The sequence below is a fragment of the Pleurodeles waltl genome, chromosome 2_1 (assembly GCF_031143425.1).
Source record: "Pleurodeles waltl isolate 20211129_DDA chromosome 2_1, aPleWal1.hap1.20221129, whole genome shotgun sequence".
Classification (NCBI taxonomy): Eukaryota; Metazoa; Chordata; class Amphibia; order Caudata; family Salamandridae; genus Pleurodeles; species Pleurodeles waltl.
The window spans coordinates 401,298,581-401,324,516 of record NC_090438.1 but is presented as its reverse complement, the minus strand read 5'-3'; positions in this window follow the sequence as shown (position 1 = coordinate 401,324,516).

Here is a 25,936-nt window from a genome sequence, read left to right as displayed (position 1 = left end):
TGTGCATTTTTGAAAACTAGAGACCTAGGGGGATCCATGATGGGGTGACTTGTGGGTCTCTGACCAGGTTCTGTTACCCAGAATACTTTGCAAACCTCAAAATGTGGCTAAACAAACACATTTTCCTCACATTTTTGTGCCAGAAAGTTGTGGAATCAGAGAGAAGCCACAAATTTCCTTCCACCCAGCGTTCCCCCAAGTCTCCCGATAAAAACGATACCTCACTTGTGTGGGTAGGCATAGCGCCCGCGACAGGAAGTGCCCCAAAACGCAACGTGGACACATCCCATTTTTTTTTTACAGAAAACAGAGGTGTTTTTCGCAAAGTGCCTACCTGTAGATTTTGGCCTCTAGCTCAGCCGGCACCTAGGGAAACCTACCAAACCTGTGCATTTTTTAAAACTAGAGACCAAGGAGAATCCAAGATGGGGTGACTTGTGGGGCTCTGACCAGGTTCTGTTACCCAGAATCCTTTGCAAACCTCAAAATGTTGCTCAAAAAACACATCTTCCTCACATTTTGGTGACAGAAAGTTCTGGAATCACAGAGGAGCCACAAATTTCCTTCCTCGCAGCGTTCCCCCAAGTCTCCCGATAACAATTATACCTCACTTGTGTGGGTAGGCCTAGCGCCCGCGACAGGAAATGCCCCAAAACACAACGTGGACACATCCCATTTTTTGACAGAAAACAGAGGGGTTTTTTGCCAAGTGCCTACCTGTAGATTTTGGCCCATAGCTCAGCCAGCACCTAGGGAAAGCTACCAAACCTGTGCATTTTTTAAAACTAGAGACCTAGGGTGATCCATGATGGGGTGACTTGAGGGTCTCTGACCAGGTTCTGTTACCCAGAATCCTTTGCAAACCTCAAAATGTGGCTAAACAAACACATTTTCCTCACATTTTGGTGACAGAAAGTTCTGGAATCAGAGAGGAGCCACAAATTTCCTTCCACCCAGTATTCCCCCAAGTCTCCCGATAAAAATGATACCTCACTTGTGTGGGTAGGCCTAGCGCTGGCGACAGGAAATGCCCCAAAATGCAATGTGGACACATCCCATTTTTTTAACAGAAAACAGAGGTGTTTTTTGCAAAGTGCCTACCTGTAGATTTTGGCCTCTAGCTCAGCCGGCACCTAGGGAAACCTACTAAACCTGTGCATTTTTAAAAACTAGAGACATAGGGGAATCCAAGATGGGGTGACTTGTGGGGCTCTGACCAGGTTCTGTTACCCAGAATCCTTTGCAAACCTCACAATTTGGCTAAAAAAATACATTTTCCTCACATTTCGGAGACAGAAAGTTCTGGAATCTGAGAGGAGCCACAAATTTCCTACCAGCCAGCGTTCCCCCAAGTCTCCCGATAAACATGATAGCTCACTTGTGTGGGTAGGCCTAGCGCCCGCGACAGGAAATGCCCCAAAACGCAACATAGACACATCACATTTTTTGAAAGAAAACAGAGGTGTTTTTCGCAAAGTGCCTACCTGTAGATTTTGGCCTCTAGCTCAGCCGGCACCTAGGGAAACCTACCAAACCTGTGCATTTTTTAAAACTAGAGACCTAGGGGAATCCAAGATAGGGGGACTTGTGGGGCTCTGACCAGGTTCTGTTACCCAGAATGCTTTGCAAACCTCAATTGGCTAAAAAAAACAAATTTTTATCACATTTCGGTGACAGAAGGTTCTGGAATCTGAGAGGAGCCACAAATTTCCTTCCACCCAGCGTTCCCCCAAGTCTCCCGATAAACATGATGCCTCACTTGTGTGGGTAGGCCTAGCGCCCGCGACAGGAAATGCCCCAAAACGCAACATGAACACATCCCATTTTTTGACAGAAAACAGAGGGGTTTTTTGCCAAGTGCCTACCTGTAGATTTTGGCCCATAGCTCAGCCAGCACCTAGGGAAAGCTACCAAACCTGTGCATTTTTGAAAACTAGAAACCTAGGGTGATCCATGATGGGGTGACTTGTGGGTCTCTGACCAGGTTCTGTTACCCAGAATCCTTTGCAAACCTCAAAATGTGGCTAAACAAACACATTTTCCTCACATTTTGGTGACAGAAAGTTGTGGAATCAGAGAGGAGACACAAATTTCCTTCCACCCAGCGTTCCCCCAAGTCTCCCGATGAAAATGATACCTCACTTGTGTGGGTAGGCCTAGCGCCCGCGACAGGAAATGCCCCAAAAAGCAACGTGGACACATCAAATTTTTTTAAAGAAAACAGAGTTGTTTTTTGCAAAGTACCTACCTGTAGATTTTGGCCTCTAGCTCAGCCGGCACCTAGGGAAACCTACCAAACCTGTGCATTTTTGAAAACTAGAGACCTAGGGAAATCCAAGATGGGGTGACTTGTGGTGCTCTGGCCAGGTTCTGTTACCAAGAATCCTTTGCAAACCTCAAAATTTGGCTAAAAAAACACATTTTCCTCACATTTCGGTGACAGAAAGATCTGGAATCTGAGAGGAGCCACAAATGTCCTTCCACCCAGCGTTCCCCCAAGTCTCCCGATAAAAATGGTACCTCACTTGTGCGGGTAGGCCTAGCGCCCATCAAAGGAAATGGCCCAAAACACAACTTGGACACATCCCATTTTTTTTTTACAGAAAACAGAGGTGTTTTTTGCAAAGTGCCTACCTGTAGATTTTGGCCTCTAGCTCAGCCGGCACCTAGGGAAACCTACCAAACCTGTGCATATTTTAAAACTAGAGACCGAGGAGAATCCAAGATGTGGTGACTTGTGGGGCTCTGACCAGGTTCTGTTACCCAGAATCCTTTGCAAACCTCAAAATGTTGCTCAAAAAACACATCTTCCTCACATTTTGGTGACAGAAAGTTCTGGAATCAGAGAGGAGCCACAAATTTCCTTCCTCGCAGCGTTCCCCCAAGTCTCCCGATAAAAATGATACCTCACTTGTGTGGGTAGGCCTACTGCCCGCGACAGGAAATGCCCCAAAACACAACGTGGACACATCCCATTTTTTGACAGAAAACAGAGGGGTTTTTTGCCAAGTGCCTACCTGTAGATTTTGGACCATAGCTCAGCCAGCACCTAGGGAAAGCTACCAAACCTGTGCATTTTTGAAAACTAGAGACCTAGGGTGATCCATGATGGGGTGACTTGTGGGTCTCTGACCAGGTTCTGTTACCCAGAATCCTTTGCAAACCTCAAAATGTGGCTAAACAAACACATTTTCCTCACATTTTGGTGACAGAAAGTTCTGGAATCAGAGAGGAGCCACAAATTTCCTTCCACCCAGCATTCCCCCAAGTCTCCCGATAAAAATGATACCTCACTTGTGTGGGTAGGCCTAGCGCTCGCGACAGGAAATGCCCCAAAATGCAATGTGGACACATCCCATTTTTTTTAACAGAAAACAGAGGTGTTTTTTGCAAAGTGCCTACCTGTAGATTTTGGCCTCTAGCTCAGCCAGCACCTAGGGCAACCTACCAAACCTGTGCATTTTTGAAAACTAGAGACCTAGGGGAATCCAAGATGGGGTGACTTGTGGGGCTCTGAACAGGTTCTGTTACCCAGAATCCTTTGCAAACCTCAGAATTTGGCTAAAAAAACACATTTTCCTCACATTTTGTTGACAGAAAGTTCTGGAATCAGAGAGGAGCCACAAATTTCCTTCCACCCAGCGTTCCCCCAAGTCTCCCGATAAAAATGATACCTCACTTGTGTGGGTAGGCCTAGCGCCCGCGACAGGAAATGCCCTAAAACGCAATGTGGACACATCACATTTTTTGAAAGAAAACAGAGGTGTTTCTTGCAAAGTGCCTACCTGTAGATTTTGGCCTCTAGCTGAGCCGGCACCAAGGGAAACCTACCAAACCTGTGCATTTTTTAAAACTAGAGACCGAGGGGAATCCAAGATGGGGTGACTTGTGGGGCTCTGGCCAGGTTCTGTTACTCAGAATCCTTTGCAAACCTCAAAATTTGGCTAAAAAAACACATTTTCCTCACATTTCGGTGACAGAAAGTTCTCGAATCTGAGAGGAGCCACAAATTTCCTTCCACCCAGCGTTCCCCCAAGTCTCCCGATAAAAATGGTACCTCACTTGTGTGGGTAGGCCTAGCGCCCGCAACAGGAAATGCCCCAAAACGCAACATGGACACATCACATTTTTTGAAAGAAAACAGAGGTGTTTTTTGCAAAGTGCCTACCTGTAGATTTTGGCCTCTAGCTCAGCCGGCACCTAGGGAAACCTACCAAACCTGTGCATTTTTGAAAACTAGAGACCTAGGGGAATCCAAGATAGGGGGACTTGTGGGGCTCTGACCAGGTTCTGTTACCCAGAATGCTTTGCAAACCTCAATTGGCTAAAAAAACACATTTTTGTCACATTTCGGTGACAGAAAGTTCAGGAATCTGAGAGGAGCCACAAATTTCCTTCCACCCAGCGTTCCCCCAAGTCTCCCGATAAACATGATACCTCACTTGTGTGGGTAGGCCTAGCGCCCGCGACAGGAAATGCCCCAAAACGCAACATGGACACATCCCATTTTTTGACAGAAAACAGAGGTTTTTTTTGCCAAGTGCCTACCTGTAGATTTTGGCCCATAGCTCAGCCAGCACCTAGGAAAGCTACCAAACCTGTGCATTTTTGAAAACTAGAGACCTAGGGTGAATTATGATGGGGTGACTTGTGGGGCTCTGACCAGGTTCTGTTACCCAGAATCCTTTGCAAACCTCAAAATGTTGCTCACAAAACACATCTTCCTCACATTTTGGTGACAGAAAGTTCTGGAATCAGAGAGGAGCCACAAATTTCCTTCCTCGCAGCGTTCCCCCAAGTCTCCCGATAAAAATGATACCTCACTTGTGTGGGTAGGCCTAGCGCCCGCGACAGGAAATGCCCCAAAACACAACGTGGACACATCCCATTTTTTGACAGAAAACAGAGGGTTTTTTTGCCAAGTGCCTACCTGTAGATTTTGGCCCATAGCTCAGCCAGCACCTAGGGAAAGCTACCAAACCTGTGCATTTTTGAAAACTAGAGACCTAGGGTGATCCATGATGGGGTGACTTGTGGGTCTCTGACCAGGTTCTGTTACCCCGAATCCTTTGCAAACCTCAAAATGTGGCTAAACAAACACATTTTCCTCACATTTTGGTGACAGAAAGTTGTGGAATCAGAGAGGAGACACAAATTTCCTTCCACCCAGCGTTCCCCCAAGTCTCCCGATGAAAATGATACCTCACTTGTGTGGGTAGGCCTAGCGCCCATCAAAGGAAATGGCCCAAAACACAACTTGGACACATTCCATTTTTTTTTTACAGAAAACAGAGGTGTTTTTTGCAAAGTGCCTACCTGTAGATTTTGGCCTCTAGCTCAGCCGGCACCTAGGGAAACCTACCAAACCTGTGCATTTTTGAAAACTAGAGACCTAGGGGAATCCAAGATGGGGTGACTTGTGGGGCTCTGAACAGGTTCTGTTACCCAGAATCCTTTGCAAACCTCAGAATTTGGCTAAAAAAACACATTTTCCTCACATTTTGTTGACAGAAAGTTCTGGAATCAGAGAGGAGCCACAAATTTCCTTCCACCCAGCGTTCCCCCAAGTCTCCCGATAAAAATGATACCTCACTTGTGTGGGTAGGCCTAGCGCCCGCGACAGGAAATGCCCTAAAACGCAATGTGGACTCATCACATTTTTTTAAAGAAAACAGAGGTGTTTCTTGCAAAGTGCCTACCTGTAGATTTTGGCTTCTAGCTCAGCCGGCACCAAGGGAAACCTACCAAACCTGTGCATTTTTTAAAACTAGAGACCGAGGGGAATCCAAGATGGGGTGACTTGTGGGGCTCTGGCCAGGTTCTGTTACCCAGAATCCTTTGCAAACCTCAAAATTTGGCTAAAAAACACATTTTCCTCACATTTCGGTGACAGAAAGTTCTCGAATCTGAGAGGAGCCACAAATTTCCTTCCACCCAGCGTTTCCCCAAGTCTCCCGATAAAAATGGTACCTCACTTGTGCGGGTAGGCCTAGCGCCCATCAAAGGAAATGGCCCAAAACACAACTTGGACACATTCCATTTTTTTTTTACAGAAAACAGAGGTGTTTTTTGCAAAGTGCCTACCTGTAGATTTTGGCCCCTAGCTCAGCCAGCACCTAGGGAAACCTACCAAACCTGTGCATGTTTGAAAACTAGAGACCTAGGGGGATCCATGATGGGGTGACTTGGGGGTCTCTGACCAGGTTCTGTTACCCAGAATACTTTGCAAACCTCAAAATGTGGCTAAACAAACACATTTTCCTCACATTTTTGTGCCAGAAAGTTGTGGAATCAGAGAGAAGCCACAAATTTCCTTCCACCCAGCGTTCCCCCAAGTCTCCCGATAAAAACGATACCTCACTTGTGTGGGTAGGCCTAGCGCCCGCGACAGGAAATGCCCCAAAACACAACGTGGACACATCCCATTTTTTGACAGAAAACAGAGGTTTTTTTTGCCAAGTGCCTACCTGTAGATTTTGGCCCATAGCTCAGCCAGCACCTAGGGAAAGCTACCAAACCTGTGCATTTTTGAAAACTAGAGACCTAGGGTGATCCATGATGGGGTGACTTGTGGGTCTCTGACCAGGTTCTGTTACCCAGAATCCTTTGCAAACCTCAAAATGTGGCTAAACAAACACATTTTCCTCACATTTTGGTGACAGAAAGTTCTGGAATCAGAGAGGGGCCACAAATTTCCTTCCTCGCAGCGTTCCCCCAAGTCTCCCGATAAAAATGATACCTCACTTGTGTGGGTAGGCCTAGCGCTCGCGACAGGAAATGCCCCAAAATGCAATGTGGACACATCCCATTTTTTTAACAGAAAACAGAGGTGTTTTTTGCAAAGTGCCTACCTGTAGATTTTGGCCTCTAGCTCAGCCGGCACCTAGGGAAACCTACCAAACCTGTGCATATTTTAAAACTAGAGACCAAGGAGAATCCAAGATGGGGTGACTTGTGGGGCTCTGACCAGGTTCTGTTACCCAGAATCCTTTGCAAACCTCAAAATGTTGCTCAAAAAACACATCTTCCTCACATTTTGGTGACAGAAAGTTCTGGAATCAGAGAGGAGCCACAAATTTCCTTCCTCGCAGCGTTCCCCCAAGTCTCCCGATAAAAATGATACCTCACTTGTGTGGGTAGGCCTACTGCCCGCGACAGGAAATGCCCCAAAACACAACGTGGACACATCCCATTTTTTGACAGAAAACAGAGGGGTTTTTTGCCAAGTGCCTACCTGTAGATTTTGGACCATAGCTCAGCCAGCACCTAGGGAAAGCTACCAAACCTGTGCATTTTTGAAAACTAGAGATCTAGGGTGATCCATGATGGGGTGACTTGTGGGTCTCTGACCAGGTTCTGTTACCCAGAATCCTTTGCAAACCTCAAAATGTGGCTAAACAAACACATTTTCCTCACATTTTGGTGACAGAAAGTTCTGGAATCAGAGAGGAGCCACAAATTTCCTTCCACCCAGCATTCCCCCAAGTCTCCCGATAAAAATGATACCTCACTTGTGTGGGTAGGCCTAGCGCTCGCGACAGGAAATGCCCCAAAATTCAATGTGGACACATCCCATTTTTTTTAACAGAAAACAGAGGTGTTTTTTGCAAAGTGCCTACCTGTAGATTTTGGCCTCTAGCTCAGCCAGCACCTAGGGAAACCTACCAAACCTGTGCATTTTTGAAAACTAGAGACCTAGGGGAATCCAAGATGGGGTGACTTGTGGGGCTCTGAACAGGTTCTGTTACCCAGAATCCTTTGCAAACCTCAGAATTTGGCTAAAAAAACACATTTTCCTCACATTTTGTTGACAGAAAGTTCTGGAATCAGAGAGGAGCCACAAATTTCCTTCCACCCAGCGTTCCCCCAAGTCTCCCGATAAAAATGATACCTCACTTGTGTGGGTAGGCCTAGCGCCCGCGACAGGAAATGCCCTAAAACGCAATGTGGACACATCACATTTTTTGAAAGAAAACAGAGGTGTTTCTTGCAAAGTGCCTACCTGTAGATTTTGGCCTCTAGCTGAGCCGGCACCGAGGGAAACCTACCAAACCTGTGCATTTTTTAAAACTAGAGAGCGAGGGGAATCCAAGATGGGGTGACTTGTGGGGCTCTGGTCAGGTTCTGTTACTCAGAATCCTTTGCAAACCTCAAAATTTGGCTAAAAAAACACATTTTCCTCACATTTCGGTGACAGAAAGTTCTCGAATCTGAGAGGAGCCACAAATTTCCTTCCACCCAGCGTTCCCCCAAGTCTCCCGATAAAAATGGTACCTCACTTGTGTGGGTAGGCCTAGCGCCCGCAACAGGAAATGCCCCAAAACGCAACATGGACACATCACATTTTTTGAAAGAAAACAGAGGTGTTTTTTGCAAAGTGCCTACCTGTAGATTTTGGCCTCTAGCTCAGCCGGCACCTAGGGAAACCTACCAAACCTGTGCATTTTTGAAAACTAGAGACCTAGGGGAATCCAAGATAGGGGGACTTGTGGGGCTCTGACCAGGTTCTGTTACCCAGAATGCTTTGCAAACCTCAATTGGCTAAAAAAACACATTTTTGTCACATTTCGGTGACAGAAAGTTCAGGAATCTGAGAGGAGCCACAAATTTCCTTCCACCCAGCGTTCCCCCAAGTCTCCCGATAAACATGATACCTCACTTGTGTGGGTAGGCCTAGCGCCCGCGACAGGAAATGCCCCAAAACGCAACATGGACACATCCCATTTTTTGACAGAAAACAGAGGTTTTTTTTGCCAAGTGCCTACCTGTAGATTTTGGCCCATAGCTCAGCCAGCACCTAGGGAAAGCTACCAAACCTGTGCATTTTTGAAAACTAGAGACCTAGGGTGAATTATGATGGGGTGACTTGTGGGGCTCTGACCAGGTTCTGTTACCCAGAATCCTTTGCAAACCTCAAAATGTTGCTCACAAAACACATCTTCCTCACATTTTGGTGACAGAAAGTTCTGGAATCAGAGAGGAGCCACAAATTTCCTTCCTCGCAGCGTTCCCCCAAGTCTCCCGATAAAAATGATACCTCACTTGTGTGGGTAGGCCTAGCGCCCGCGACAGGAAATGCCCCAAAACACAACGTGGACACATCCCATTTTTTGACAGAAAACAGAGGGGTTTTTTGCCAAGTGCCTACCTGAAGATTTTGGCCCATAGCTCAGCCAGCACCTAGGGAAAGCTACCAAACCTGTGCATTTTTGAAAACTAGAGACCTAGGGTGAATTATGATGGGGTGACTTGTGGGGCTCTGACCAGGTTCTGTTACCCAGAATCCTTTGCAAACCTCAAAATGTTGCTCACAAAACACATCTTCCTCACATTTTGGTGACAGAAAGTTGTGGAATCAGAGAGGAGACACAAATTTCCTTCCACCCAGCGTTCCCCCAAGTCTCCCGATGAAAATGATACCTCACTTGTGTGGGTAGGCCTAGCGCCCATCAAAGGAAATGGCCCAAAACACAACTTGGACACATTCCATTTTTTTTTTACAGAAAACAGAGGTGTTTTTTGCAAAGTGCCTACCTGTAGATTTTGGCCTCTAGCTCAGCCGGCACCTAGGGAAACCTACCAAACCTGTGCATTTTTGAAAACTAGAGACCTAGGGGAATCCAAGATGGGGTGACTTGTGGGGCTCTGAACAGGTTCTGTTACCCAGAATCCTTTGCAAACCTCAGAATTTGGCTAAAAAAACACATTTTCCTCACATTTTGTTGACAGAAAGTTCTGGAATCAGAGAGGAGCCACAAATTTCCTTCCACCCAGCGTTCCCCCAAGTCTCCCGATAAAAATGATACCTCACTTGTGTGGGTAGGCCTAGCGCCCGCGACAGGAAATGCCCTAAAACGCAATGTGGACACATCACATTTTTTTCAAGAAAACAGAGGTGTTTCTTGCAAAGTGCCTACCTGTAGATTGTGGCTTCTAGCTCAGCCGGCACCAAGGGAAACCTACCAAACCTGTGCATTTTTTAAAACTAGAGACCGAGGGGAATCCAAGATGGGGTGACTTGTGGGGCTCTGGCCAGGTTCTGTTACCCAGAATCCTTTGCAAACCTCAAAATTTGGCTCAAAAACACATTTTCCTCACATTTCGGTGACAGAAAGTTCTCGAATCTGAGAGGAGCCACAAATTTCCTTCCACCCAGCGTTCCCCAAGTCTCCCGATAAAAATGGTACCTCACTTGTGCGGGTAGGCCTAGCGCCCATCAAAGGAAATGGCCCAAAACACAACTTGGACACATTCCATTTTTTTTTTACAGAAAACAGAGGTGTTTTTTGCAAAGTGCCTACCTGTAGATTTTGGCCCCTAGCTCAGCCAGCACCTAGGGAAACCTACCAAACCTGTGCATGTTTGAAAACTAGAGACCTAGGGGGATCCATGATGGGGTGACTTGTGGGTCTCTGACCAGGTTTCTGTTACCCAGAATACTTTGCAAACCTCAAAATGTGGCTAAACAAACACATTTTCCTCACATTTTTGTGCCAGAAAGTTGTGGAATCAGAGAGAAGCCACAAATTTCCTTCCACCCAGCGTTCCCCCAAGTCTCCCGATAAAAACGATACCTCACTTGTGTGGGTAGGCCTAGCGCCCGCGACAGGAAATGCCCCAAAACACAACGTGGACACATCCCATTTTTTGACAGAAAACAGAGGGTTTTTTTGCCAAGTGCCTACCTGTAGATTTTGGCCCATAGCTCAGCCAGCACCTAGGGAAAGCTACCAAACCTGTGCATTTTTGAAAACTAGAGACCTAAGGTGATCCATGATGGGGTGACTTGTGGGTCTCTGACCAGGTTCTGTTACCCAGAATCCTTTGCAAACCTCAAAATGTGGCTAAACAAACACATTTTCCTCACATTTTGGTGACAGAAAGTTCTGGAATCAGAGAGGAGCCACAAATTTCCTTCCTCGCAGCGTTCCCCCAAGTCTCCCGATAAAAATGATACCTCACTTGTGTGGGTAGGCCTAGCGCTCGCGACAGGAAATGCCCCAAAATGCAATGTGGACACATCCCATTTTTTTAACAGAAAACAGAGGTGTTTTTTGCAAAGTGCCTACCTGTAGATTTTGGCCTCTAGCTCAGCCGGCACCTAGGGAAACCTACTAAACCTGTGCATTTTTAAAAATTAGAGACCTAGGGGAATCCAAGATGGGGTGACTTGTGGGGCTCTGACCAGGTTCTGTTACCCAGAATCCTTTGCAAACCTCACAATTTGGCTAAAAAAATACATTTTCCTCACATTTCGGTGACAGAAAGTTCTGGAATCTGAGAGGAGCCACAAATTTCCTTCCACCCAGCGTTTCCCCAAGTCTCCCGATAAAAATGGTACCTCACTTGTGCGGGTAGGCCTAGCGCCCACGAAAGGAAATGGCCCAAAACACAACTTGGACACATCCCATTTTTTTTTTACAGAAAACAGAGGTGTTTTTTGCAAAGTGTCTACCTGTAGATTTTGGCCCCTAACTCAGCCGGCACCTAGGGAAACCTACCAAACCTGTGCATTTTTGAAAACTAGAGACCTAGGGGAATCCAAGATAGGGGGACTTGTGGGGCTCTGACCAGGTTCTGTTACCCAGAATCCTTTGCAAACCTCAATTGGCTAAAAAAACACATTTTTATCACATTTTGGTGACAGAAAGTTCTGGAATCTGAGAGGAGCCACAAATTTCCTTCCACCCAGCGTTCCCCCAAGTCTCCCGATAAACATGATACCTCACTTGTGTGGGTAGGCCTAGCGCCCGCGACAGGAAGTGCCCCAAAACGCAACGTGCACACATCCCATTTTTTTTTACAGAAAACAGAGGTGTTTTTCGCAAAGTGCCTACCTGTAGATTTTGGCCTCTAGCTCAGCCGGCACCTAGGGAAACCTACCAAACCTGTGCATTTTTTAAAACTAGAGACCTAGGGTGATCCATGATGGGGTGACTTGTGGGTCTCTGACCAGGTTCTGTTACCCAGAATCCTTTGCAAACCTCAAAATGTGGCTAAACAAACACATTTTCCTCACATTTTGGTGACAGAAAGTTGTGGAATCAGAGAGGAGACACAAATTTCCTTCCACCCAGTGTTCCCCCAAGTCTCCCGATGAAAATGATACCTCACTTGTGTGGATAGGCCTAGCGCCCATCAAAGGAAATGGCCCAAAACACAACTTGGACACATTCCATTTTTTTTTTACAGAAAACAGAGGTGTTTTTTGCAAAGTGCCTACCTGTAGATTTTGGCCTCTAGCTCAGCCGGCACCTAGGGAAACCTACCAAACCTGTGCATTTTTGAAAACTAGAGACCTAGGGGAATCCAAGATGGGGTGACTTGTGGGGCTCTGAACAGGTTCTGTTACCCAGAATCCTTTGCAAACCTCAGAATTTGGCTAAAAAAACACATTTTCCTCACATTTTGTTGACAGAAAGTTCTGGAATCAGAGAGGAGCCACAAATTTCCTTCCACCCAGCGTTCCCCCAAGTCTCCCGATAAAAATGATACCTCACTTGTGTGGGTAGGCCTAGCGCCCGCGACAGGAAATGCCCTAAAACGCAATGTGGACACATCACATTTTTTTCAAGAAAACAGAGGTGTTTCTTGCAAAGTGCCTACCTGTAGATTGTGGCTTCTAGCTCAGCCGGCACCAAGGGAAACCTACCAAACCTGTGCATTTTTTAAAACTAGAGACCGAGGGGAATCCAAGATGGGGTGACTTGTGGGGCTCTGGCCAGGTTCTGTTACCCAGAATCCTTTGCAAACCTCAAAATTTGGCTCAAAAACACATTTTCCTCACATTTCGGTGACAGAAAGTTCTCGAATCTGAGAGGAGCCACAAATTTCCTTCCACCCAGCGTTCCCCCAAGTCTCCCGATAAAAATGGTACCTCACTTGTGCGGGTAGGCCTAGCGCCCATCAAAGGAAATGGCCCAAAACACAACTTGGACACATTCCATTTTTTTTTACAGAAAACAGAGGTGTTTTTTGCAAAGTGCCTACCTGTAGATTTTGGCCCCTAGCGGAAACCTACCAAACCTGTGCATGTTTGAAAACTAGAGACCTAGGGGGATCCATGATGGGGTGACTTGTGGGTCTCTGACCAGGTTCTGTTACCCAGAATACTTTGCAAACCTCAAAATGTGGCTAAACAAACACATTTTCCTCACATTTTTGTGCCAGAAAGTTGTGGAATCAGAGAGAAGCCACAAATTTCCTTCCACCCAGCGTTCCCCCAAGTCTCCCGATAAAAACGATACCTCACTTGTGTGGGTAGGCCTAGCGCCCGCGACAGGAAATGCCCCAAAACACAACGTGGACACATCCCATTTTTTGACAGAAAACAGAGGGTTTTTTTGCCAAGTGCCTACCTGTAGATTTTGGCCCATAGCTCAGCCAGCACCTAGGGAAAGCTACCAAACCTGTGCATTTTTGAAAACTAGAGACCTAAGGTGATCCATGATGGGGTGACTTGTGGGTCTCTGACCAGGTTCTGTTACCCAGAATCCTTTGCAAACCTCAAAATGTGGCTAAACAAACACATTTTCCTCACATTTTGGTGACAGAAAGTTCTGGAATCAGAGAGGAGCCACAAATTTCCTTCCTCGCAGCGTTCCCCCAAGTCTCCCGATAAAAATGATACCTCACTTGTGTGGGTAGGCCTAGCGCTCGCGACAGGAAATGCCCCAAAATGCAATGTGGACACATCCCATTTTTTTAACAGAAAACAGAGGTGTTTTTTGCAAAGTGCCTACCTGTAGATTTTGGCCTCTAGCTCAGCCGGCACCTAGGGAAACCTACTAAACCTGTGCATTTTTAAAAATTAGAGACCTAGGGGAATCCAAGATGGGGTGACTTGTGGGGCTCTGACCAGGTTCTGTTACCCAGAATCCTTTGCAAACCTCACAATTTGGCTAAAAAAATACATTTTCCTCACATTTCGGTGACAGAAAGTTCTGGAATCTGAGAGGAGCCACAAATTTCCTTCCACCCAGCGTTTCCCCAAGTCTCCCGATAAAAATGGTACCTCACTTGTGCGGGTAGGCCTAGCGCCCACGAAAGGAAATGGCCCAAAACACAACTTGGACACATCCCATTTTTTTTTTACAGAAAACAGAGGTGTTTTTTGCAAAGTGTCTACCTGTAGATTTTGGCCCCTAACTCAGCCGGCACCTAGGGAAACCTACCAAACCTGTGCATTTTTGAAAACTAGAGACCTAGGGGAATCCAAGATAGGGGGACTTGTGGGGCTCTGACCAGGTTCTGTTACCCAGAATCCTTTGCAAACCTCAATTGGCTAAAAAAACACATTTTTATCACATTTTGGTGACAGAAAGTTCTGGAATCTGAGAGGAGCCACAAATTTCCTTCCACCCAGCGTTCCCCCAAGTCTCCCGATAAACATGATACCTCACTTGTGTGGGTAGGCCTAGCGCCCGCGACAGGAAGTGCCCCAAAACGCAACGTGCACACATCCCATTTTTTTTTACAGAAAACAGAGGTGTTTTTCGCAAAGTGCCTACCTGTAGATTTTGGCCTCTAGCTCAGCCGGCACCTAGGGAAACCTACCAAACCTGTGCATTTTTTAAAACTAGAGACCTAGGGTGATCCATGATGGGGTGACTTGTGGGTCTCTGACCAGGTTCTGTTACCCAGAATCCTTTGCAAACCTCAAAATGTGGCTAAACAAACACATTTTCCTCACATTTTGGTGACAGAAAGTTGTGGAATCAGAGAGGAGACACAAATTTCCTTCCACCCAGTGTTCCCCCAAGTCTCCCGATGAAAATGATACCTCACTTGTGTGGATAGGCCTAGCGCCCATCAAAGGAAATGGCCCAAAACACAACTTGGACACATTCCATTTTTTTTTTACAGAAAACAGAGGTGTTTTTTGCAAAGTGCCTACCTGTAGATTTTGGCCTCTAGCTCAGCCGGCACCTAGGGAAACCTACCAAACCTGTGCATTTTTGAAAACTAGAGACCTAGGGGAATCCAAGATGGGGTGACTTGTGGGGCTCTGAACAGGTTCTGTTACCCAGAATCCTTTGCAAACCTCAGAATTTGGCTAAAAAAACACATTTTCCTCACATTTTGTTGACAGAAAGTTCTGGAATCAGAGAGGAGCCACAAATTTCCTTCCACCCAGCGTTCCCCCAAGTCTCCCGATAAAAATGATACCTCACTTGTGTGGGTAGGCCTAGCGCCCGCGACAGGAAATGCCCTAAAACGCAATGTGGACACATCACATTTTTTTAAAGAAAACAGAGGTGTTTCTTGCAAAGTGCCTACCTGTAGATTGTGGCTTCTAGCTCAGCCGGCACCAAGGGAAACCTATCAAACCTGTGCATTTTTTAAAACTAGAGACCGAGGGGAATCCAAGATGGGGTGACTTGTGGGGCTCTGGCCAGGTTCTGTTACCCAGAATCCTTTGCAAACCTCAAAATTTGGCTCAAAAACACATTTTCCTCACATTTCCGGTGACAGAAAGTTCTCGAATCTGAGAGGAGCCACAAATTTCCTTCCACCCAGCGTTCCCCCAAGTCTCCCGATAAAAATGGTACCTCACTTGTGCGGGTAGGCCTAGCGCCCATCAAAGGAAATGGCCCAAAACACAACTTGGACACATTCCATTTTTTTTTTTACAGAAAACAGAGGTGTTTTTTGCAAAGTGCCTACCTGTAGATTTTGGCCCCTAGCTCAGCCAGCACCTAGGGAAACCTACCAAACCTGTGCATGTTTGAAAACTAGAGACCTAGGGGGATCCCATGATGGGGTGACTTGTGGGTCTCTGACCAGGTTCTGTTACCCAGAATACTTTGCAAACCTCAAAATGTGGCTAAACAAACACATTGTCCTCACATTTTTGTGCCAGAAAGTTGTGGAATCAGAGAGAAGCCACAAATTTCCTTCCACCCAGCGTTCCCCCAAGTCTCCCGATAAAAACGATACCTCACTTGTGTGAGTAGGCCTAGCGCCCGCGACAGGAAATGCCCCAAAACACAACGTGGACACATCCCATTTTTTGACAGAAAACAGAGGGTTTTTTTGCCAAGTGCCTACCTGTAGATTTTGGCCCATAGCTCAGCCAGCACCTAGGGAAAGCTACCAAACCTGTGCATTTTTTTAAAACTAGAGACCTAGGGTGATCCATGATGGGGTGACTTGTGGGTCTCTGACCAGGTTCTGTTACCCAGAATCCTTTGCAAACCTCAAAATGTGGCTAAACAAACACATTTTCCTCACATTTTGGTGACAGAAAGTTCTGGAATCAGAGAGGAGCCACAAATTTCCTTCCTCGCAGCGTTCCCCCAAGTCTCAGTCGATAAAAATGATACACCTCACTTGTGTGGGTAGGCCTAGCGCTCGCGACAGGAAATGCCCCAAAATGCAATGTGGACACATCCCATTTTTTTAACAGAAAACAGAGGTGTTTTTTGCAAAGTGCCTACCTGTAGATTTTGGCCTCTAGCTCAGCCGGCACCTAGGGAAACCTACTAAACCTGTGCATTTTTAAAAACTAGAGACCTAGGGGAATCCAAGATGGGGTGACTTGTGGGGCTCTGACCAGGTTCTGTTACCCAGAATCCTTTGCAAACCTCACAATTTGGCTAAAAAAATACATTTTCCTCACATTTCGGTGACAGAAAGTTCTGGAATCTGAGAGGAGCCACAAATTTCCTTCCACCCAGCGTTTCCCCAAGTCTCCCGATAAAAATGGTACCTCACTTGTGCGGGTAGGCCTAGCGCCCACGAAAGGAAATGGCCCAAAATGCAATGTGGACACATCCCATTTTTTTACAGAAAACAGAGGTGTTTTTTGCAAAGTGTCTACCTGTAGATTTTGGCCCCTAACTCAGCCGGCACCTAGGGAAACCTACCAAACCTGTGCATTTTTGAAAACTAGAGACCTAGGGGAATCCAAGATAGGGGGACTTGTGGGGCTCTGACCAGGTTCTGTTACCCAGAATCCTTTGCAAACCTCAATTGGCTAAAAAAACACATTTTTATCACATTTCGGTGACAGAAAGTTCTGGAATCTGAGAGGAGCCACAAATTTCCTTCCACCCAGCGTTCCCCCAAGTCTCCCGATAAACATGATACCTCACTTGTGTGGGTAGGCCTAGCGCCCGCGACAGGAAATGCCCCAAAACGCAACATGGACACATCCCATTTTTTGACAGAAAACAGAGGGGTTTTTTGCCAAGTGCCTACCTGTAGATTTTGGCCCATAGCTCAGCCAGCACCTAGGGAAAGCTACCAAACCTGTGCATTTTTGAAAACTAGAGACCTAGGGTGATCCATGATGGGGTGACTTGTGGGGCTCTGACCAGGTTCTGTTACCCAGAATCCTTTGCAAACCTCAAAATGTTGCTCAAAAAACACATCTTCCTCACATTTTGGTGACAGAAAGTTCTGGAATCAGAGAGGAGCCACAAATTTCCTTCCTCGCAGCGTTCCCCCAAGTCTCCCGATAAAAATGATACCTCACTTGTGTGGGTAGGCCTAGCGCCCGCGACAGGAAATGCCCCAAAACGCAACATGGACACATCACATTCTTTGAAAGAAAACAGAGGTGTTTTTTGCAAAGTGCCTACCTGTAGATTTTGGCCTCTAGCTCAGCCGGCACCTAGGGAAACCTACCAAACCTGTGCATTTTTGAAAACTAGAGACCTAGGGGAATCCAAGATAGGGGGACTTGTGGGGCTCTGACCAGGTTCTGTTACCCAGAATGCTTTGCAAACCTCAATTGCCTAAAAAAACACATTATTATCACATTTCGGTGACAGAAAGTTCTGGAATCTGAGAGGAGCCACAAATTTCCTTCCACCCAGCGTTTCCCCAAGTCTCCCGATAAAAATGGTACCTCACTTGTGCGGGTAGGCCTAGCGCCCACGAAAGGAAATGGCCCAAAACACAACTTGGACACATCCCATTTTTTTTTTACAGAAAACAGAGGTGTTTTTTGCAAAGTGTCTACCTGTAGATTTTGGCCCCTAACTCAGCCGGCACCTAGGGAAACCTACCAAACCTGTGCATTTTTGAAAACTAGAGACCTAGGGGAATCCAAGATGGGGTGACTTGTGGGGCTCTGAACAGGTTCTGTTACCCAGAATCCTTTGCAAACCTCAGAATTTGGCTAAAAAAACACATGTTCCTCACATTTTGTTGACAGAAAGTTCTGGAATCAGAGAGGAGCCACAAATTTCCTTCCACCCAGAGATCCCCCAAGTCTCCCGATAAAAATGGTACCTCACTTGTGCGGGTAGGCTTAGCGCCCACGAAAGGAAATGGCCCAAAACACAACTTGGACACATCACATTTTTTGAAAGAAAACAGTGCCTACCTGTGGATTTTGGCCTCTAGCTCAGCTGGCACCTAGGGAAACCTAGCAAACCAGCACATTTCTGAAAACTATACACCTAGGGGAATCCAAGATGGGGTGACTTGTGGGGCTCTGACCAGGTTCTGTTACCCAGAATCCTTTGCAAACCTCAAAATTTGGCCAAAAAAACACTTTTTCCTCTCATTTCGGTGACAGAAAGTTCAGGAATCTGAGAGGAGCCACAAATGTCCTTCCACCCAGCGTTCCCCCAAGTCTCCCGATAAAAATGATACCTCACTTGTGTGGGTAGGCCTATAGCCCGCGACAGGAAATGCCCCAAAACGCAACGTGGACACATCACATTTTTTGAAAGAAAACAGAGGTGTTTTTTGCAAAGTGCCTACCTGTAGATTTTGGCCTCTAGCTCAGCCGGCACCTAGGGAAACCTACCAAACCTGTGCATTTTTTAAAACTAGAGACCTAGGGGAATCCAAGATGGGGTGACTTGTGGGGCTCTGACCAGGTTCTGTTACCCAGAATACTTTGCAAACCTCAAAATTTGGATAAATAAACACATTTTCCTCACATTTCGGTGACAGAAGGTTCTGGAATCTGAGAGGAGCCACAAATTTCCTTCCACCCAGCGTTCCCCCATGTCTCCCGATAAAAATGGTACCTCACCTTTGCGGGTAGGCCTAGCGCCCACGAAAGGAAATGGCCCAAAACACAACATGGACACATCACATTTTTTCACAGAAAACAGTGCCTACCTGTGGATTTTGGCCTCTAGCTCAGCCGGCACCTGGGGAAACCTAGCAAACCAGCACATTTCTGAAAACTATATACCTAGGGGAATCCAAGATGGGGTGACTTGTGGGGCTCTGACCAGGTTCTGTTACCCAGAATCCTTTGCAAACCTCAAAATTTGGCCAAAAAAACACTTTTTCCTCTCATTTCGGTGACAGAAAGTTCTGGAATCTGAGAGGAGCCACAAATATCCTTCCACCCAGCGTTCCCCCAAGCCTACCGATAAAAATGGTACCTCACTTGTGTGGGTGGGCCTAGCGCCCACGAAAGGAAAGGGCCCAAAACACAACGTGGACACATCAAATTTTTTCACAGAAAACAGAGGTGTTTTTTGAAAAGTGCCTAACTGTAGATTTTGGCCTCTACCTCAGCCGGCCCCAGGGGGGGCAGAAATGGCCTAAAATAAATTTGCCTACAGGGTCGCTCCCCTTGCGTGACGGCGCAACAAAAAGATCCCTGGTGCCCAGTGGTTTCTGACCCCATTGGGGGCAGATTGACCTAAAATCGGCCGATCTGCCCCAAAGCGGGCAGAAATGGCCTAAATACAATTTGCCCCTCCAGGGGAGCGAGCCTTGCCTAAGGGGTCGCTCCCCATCTCTAAAAAACAAACAAACAAAAAACAAAACACTATTTGCCCTGGCGCCTAGAGGTTTCTTCCCCCCCTGGGGGCACATCGGCCTAATAACAATAGGCCGATCTGCCCCCAGGGGGGGCAGAAATGGCCTAAAATAAATTTGCCCCCCCACCCTCCCCAGGGAGCAACCCTTGCCTACAAGGTCGCTCCCCTTGCGTGACAGCGCAAAAAAAAGATCCCTGTTGCCTAGTGGTTTCTGCCCCCCTTGGGGTCAGATTGACCTATATTTGGCCGATCTGCCCCCAAAGCGGGCAGAAATGGCCTAAATACAATTTGCCCCTCCAGGGGAGCGAGCCTTGCCTAAGGGGTCGCTCCCCATCTCTAAAAAAAAAAAAAAAAAAACACTATTTGCCCTTGCGCCTAGAGGTTTCTTCCCCCCCTGGGGGCAGATCGGCCTAATAACAATAGGCCGATCTGCCCCCAGGGGGGGCAGAAATGGCCTAAAATAAATTTGCCCCCCCACCCTCCCCAGGGAGCGACCCTTGCCTACAAGGTCGCTCCCCTTGCGTGACAGCGCAAAAAAAAGATCCCTGGTGCCTAGTGGTTTCTGCCCCCCTTGGGGTCAGATTGACCTATATTTGGCCGATCTGCCCCCAAAGCGGGCAGAAATGGCCTAAATACAATTTGCCCCTCCAGGGGAGCGACCCTTGCCTAAGGGGACGCTCCCCATCTGTAAAACAACAACAACAACAAAAATCCCTGGTGCCTAGTGGTTTCTGCCCCCCTGGGGGGCAGAAATGGCCTAAAATACATTTGCCCCCATGGGGAACTACCCTTGCCTAAGGGGTCGCTCCCCTTGCGTGAAAAAAAACCAAAAAAAAACTCCCTGGTGTCTGGTGGTTTCTGCCCCCCTTGGGGGCTGATTGGCCTCATAAAAATAGGCCAATCTGCCCCCAAGGGGGGCAGAAATGGCCTAGATATAATTTGCCCCGTATGGGAGCGACCCTTGCCTAAGGGGTCGCTCCGCACACCTAAAACAAAAAACAAAACAAAAAAAAACAAAAAAAACAAAAGTATCCCTGGTGCCTAGAGGTTTCTGCCCCCCCTGGGGGCAGATCGGCCTAGTAATAGGCCGATCTGCTCCCGGGGGGGCAGAAAAGGCCTTAAAAAAAAAATGCCCCCCCCCCCCCTGGGAGCGACCCTTGCCCAAGGGGTCGCTCCCTTATGCCAATTTAAAAAAAAAAGAAAACATCCCTGGTGTCTAGAGGGTGTTTCAAAAGCCGGATTGCAAGCAATCCGGCTTTTGAAACGTTTGGAGAGACTTCAAAGGGAACTCTGAAGCCTCTCTGGGCCTCTCCCACGTGATTGAAAGAGAAATGCCAAGCATTTCTCTTTCGATCGCGATGGAAGCTGAGCTTCCAGCGCGATGGGGGAGGCGCCTGTGATTGTCAGCGCGCGTGCTGATGTCACAGGGGGGGTGGGGGTGTCGGGGGTGGAAGGGGAAGGGATTCCCCTTTCAGCCCTGGCCTGGGGGTGTGGGGGGCGGCTAGCGCTTCCCCCGAGGGCCGGTGACAGGACGTAATGGTTACGTCCATGGCGCTACATGGGTGCTGCCATGGACGTAACCATTACGTCCGTGGTGGGGAAGGGGTTAACGGCAGCCTCAGGGCAACCCCATGGAGCCGATCATACTTTGGAGTACACTTCACAGTCACCACCTCACAGCCCGCCTGGATGCAATGGGAGCAAGGTCACAGAAGCTGACTGGATCAATGAACTCACATCCTGTAGAGAAATGCCTCCCTTGGCATGGTTACCCCCTAACCTGCTGCCTTTTGTTGATGCCAGTTATGATTGAAAGTGTGCTGGGACCCTGCTAACCAGGCCCCATCACCAGTGTTCTTTCCCTAAACTGTACCTTTGTTCCCATAATTGGCACAGCCCTGGCACACAGATAAGTCCCTTGCAAATGGTACCCTTGGTACCAAGGGCCCTGTAGCAAGGGAAGGTCTCTAAGGGCTGCAGCATTTATTATGCCACCCTGAGGACCCCTCACTCAGCACATGCACACTGCCTAACAGCTTCTGTGTGCTGGTGGGGAGAAAAACACTAAGTCGACATGGAACTCTCATCGGAGTGCCATGCCCTCAACCCACTGCCTGTGGCATAGTAAGTCACCCCTATCGCAGGCCTTACAGCCCTAAGCCAGGGTGCACTATACCACAGGTGAGGGCATAGTTGCATGAGCAATATGCCCCTACAGTGTCTAAACCAAACCTTAGACATTGTAGGTGCAGAGTAGCTATAAAGAGTATATGGTCTGGGAGACTGTCAATTACAAACTCCACAGTTCCATAATGGCTACACTGAAATCTGGGAAGTTTGGTATCAAACTTCTCAGCACAATAAATCCACACTGATGCCAGTGTGGGATTTATTGAAATCCACCTGAATACCAGTCCGACTCCTAGTGCTAGGCTGACCAGTTTCTGCCAGATTGCCACAACCAGACAAGTTTCTAGCCACATTGGGTGAGTGCCTTTGTCACTCTGTGGCCAGGAACAAAGCCTGCACTGGGTGGAGGTGCTCAATCCTGTTGTTACAGGACCCCAGGGCATCCCAGCTAGTGGAGATTAGTGGAGATGCCCGCCCCTCTGGACACAGTCCCCACTTTTGGCAGCAAGTCCGGAGGAGATAATGAGAAAAACAAGGAAGAGTCACCTATCAGACAGGACAGCCCCTAAGGTGCCCTGAGCTGAGGTGACCCCTGCCTTTAGAAATCCTCCATCTTGGTTTTGGAGGATTCCCCCAATAGGAATAGGGATGTGCCCCCCCTCCCCTCTGGGAGGAGGCACAAAGAGGGTGTGGCCACCCTCAAGGGTAGTAGCCATTGGCTATTACCCCCAGACCTAAACAAACCCCTACATTTAGTATTTAGGGGTGACCCTGAACTCAGGAAATCAGATTCCTGCAACCTATAACAAGAAGAAGGACTACTGACCTGAAAGTCCTGCAGTAACGATGGAGATGACAACTGGCTTGGCTCCAGCCCTACCGGCCTGTCTCCAGACTCAAAGAACCTGCACAGCAACGAATCCAGCGACACCAGCGACCTCTGAGGACTCAGAGCACTGACCTGCACCTAAAGGACCAAGAACCTCCCGAGGAAAGTGGCTCTGTCCAGAAACAGCAACAAAATTGCAACAAAGACACATCTTTGAAGAGACTCTCACTTCCCGCCAGAAGCGTGAGTCTTCACACTCTGCACCCGACGCCTCCGGCTTGAGTTCAGGACAACAAACACTGCAGAGAGGACTCCCAGGCGACTCCAACAATGTGGACACCCTGAGTCAACCCCCCTGCACCCCCACAATGACGCCTGCAGAGAGGATCCAGAGGCTCCCTGACCGCCACTACCTGGTAACAAAGGAACCCAATGCCTGGACCAAGCACTGCAGCCGCAGCCCCCAGGACCGAGAGGAACCACCTACCAGCGCAGGAGTGATCAGCAGATGGCCCTCATCCTAGCCCAGTCAGTGGCTGGCCCGAGAAGCCTCTTGTGCCCAGCCTGCATCGCCAGATTGCCCCCGGGTCCCTCCATTGCTTTCAATAGCAAACCCGATGCCTACTTTACACACTGCACCCAGCCGACCCTGTGCCGCAGAGGGTGTGTTTTTTGTGCTTGTGTGTGTCCCCCCAGTGCTCTACAAAACTCCCCTGGTCTGCTCCCCAAGGACGCAGGTACCTACCTGTTAGCAGACAGGAACCCGAGCTCCCCTGTTCTTCATAGGTGCCTATGTGTTTTGGGCCCTCCTTTGACCTCTGCACCTGACCGGACCTGTGTTGCTGATGCGGTAACTTTGGGGTTGCATTCAACCCCAACAGTGTGCTACCTATGCCCAGGAGACTGACTGTGTAAGTGCTTTATTTACCTGAAAAACTAACCAATACTTACCTCCCCCAGGAACTGTTGATTTTTGCACTGTGTCCACTTTTAAAATAGCTTATAAATTAAGAAAATATATTTTTCTTTATAAAAACCTATTGGCCTGGAGTTAAGTCTTTGAGTGTGTGTTCCTCATGTATTGCCTGTGTGTGTACGACAAATGCTTAGCACTACCCTCTGATAAGCCTACTGCTCGACCACACTACCACAAAATAGAGCATTAGTATTATCTAATTTTGCCACAATCAACCTCTAAGGGGAACCCCTGGACTTTGTCCACACTATCTCTCACTTTGAGATAGTATATACAGAGCTAACTTCCTACACATCTAATTAGCTGAAACCCACAAGTCACCCACCCTTCTCTTCCAAACCCAAGTAAATCATCTGCAGAGTTCCACAGGGCTTGTCTATAATTCCCTCCACCATTTCAACATTTATAGGCCCCACTGGTTAACATCCTCAGTTCTCAAGGACTCAAAATCTTTTATGCCAATGACATGCAACTCACCCTCTCCCTCTCAGAAGATCCTACCAACACCAAGGACAATTTCCACAATTGCATGACCAGTGTTGCAAACTGGATGAAGGAAATCTACCTGAAACCCAACACCGACAAGATGGAAGTGCTGATTTTTAGAAACAACAACTACCCCTGGGGCTCATCCTGATGGCCCTCGGAGCTCAGCCTCACATGTACCCCTACTGAGCATGTCATAAACCTTGAAATCATCCTCAACAGCAAACCTACCATGGTTTCACCTCACAAGTCAACAAAGTCACATCCTTCTGCTTCTTCATCCTGCACATTCTATGCAAGATCTTCAAGTGGCTCCTCAGGACTCAAGGTGCACCCTCATTCAGGCCCTTGTCACAATCAGACTAGACTACAGCAATGCACTCTATGCAGGTATACCAGCCCACCTCCTCCAAGGACTCCAGACAATTCAGATCTCCTGGATCTCCCTTGACAGGGACACATCAGTCACCATCTACGGCAAGGGCACTAGCTCCCGGTCCAGAAATGTTGAAAATTCAAGCTCCTCCCACACCAGAACATTCTACCTCAAACATTGCCTCCATTTCCATCAACACAAAAGACGCCTTCACTCTGCCTCTTTCTCTCTGACCCAAGTACCTCGCATACTCTGTAGCAAAGCTAGAGGCTGATGCTTCTCCCACCTCATGGTGAAGTGCTGGAATGACCTGCCTCTCCACATCAGGACCTCTGTTAGGAATTGGGTTTCTATCTAAGCATGAACCACAATCTTAGTCAGAGTAAGTCATAAACAGACCCTAGGTTAACCCGTGCTCACACTCTGGTAGCTTAGCATAGACCAGTCAGGCTTAACATAAGAGGCAATGTGTTAAGTATTTGTGCAACACTTCAAACAATACAAAAGTGGAAACACGACACAAAAGGATTCCATACCTCATTAGAAAAACAGAGTTTAATTTAATAAAAAAAAGATCAAAATGATAGAAATCCAATAAGTAAAACCTGAGATATGAATTTTTAATGAATAGACTGTGAAATAGCGCTTAGAAACAAAAAGGTATATCTTGTCACACCGGAGAGGTCAAAAGTTCAGGCCAATCGCAATGGAGTGTGAGCCAGCTACAGGAGCCCGTTTGGGTCAACTGAGCAAAAGTACCTTAATCCCGGTTGCACCAAATATCCGGGGAGCTTGCTGAAGCGATGCGTCAGTGTTGGTCCCCACAGTGGGGACGATGTGTCGATCCTTCCCACACAGTAACCAACATACGTTGATTTTCTCCACACAGCATCTGCGGTGCAGTGGGTCCCAGATTTGGCAGTTCCGAAGGGGATGTGCCGAGGACAATCTACACTGGAGAGGTGATGCGTAGACTCCAGTCCATGCAATTGGGGCACATACGTTGGTTTTGATCCACGCATGGGGGCCAATGCCCGTTCAACGTAACAGGGGTGATGTGCCGGTTCCAATCTGCACAGCGGTGGTGATGCATTGATTTAACTGGAGCAGCACTTTATATCTTCTTCCAGGAGCCGAGGACTGGATTGGTATCACTTGTTAGGGCAAAACTCACAGGTGGCAGAGTCCAGGTGCTGTAGCAGTTGAGTTTGAAGTCGTTTGTGTCCCTGACACTTTAGAAAACAGGAGGCAAGCCAGCATGCTCTTGGAATCACTTTGGGTCTGGGTTGGAGAGATGCAGATCCAGTCTATCTCACTCCCAGGGAAGGAGGGCAGTGGATCAGCACAGCAGAGCAGGAGTCCAGCAGAGTAGCAGTCCAGCAGAGTGTTCATCCTTTTAG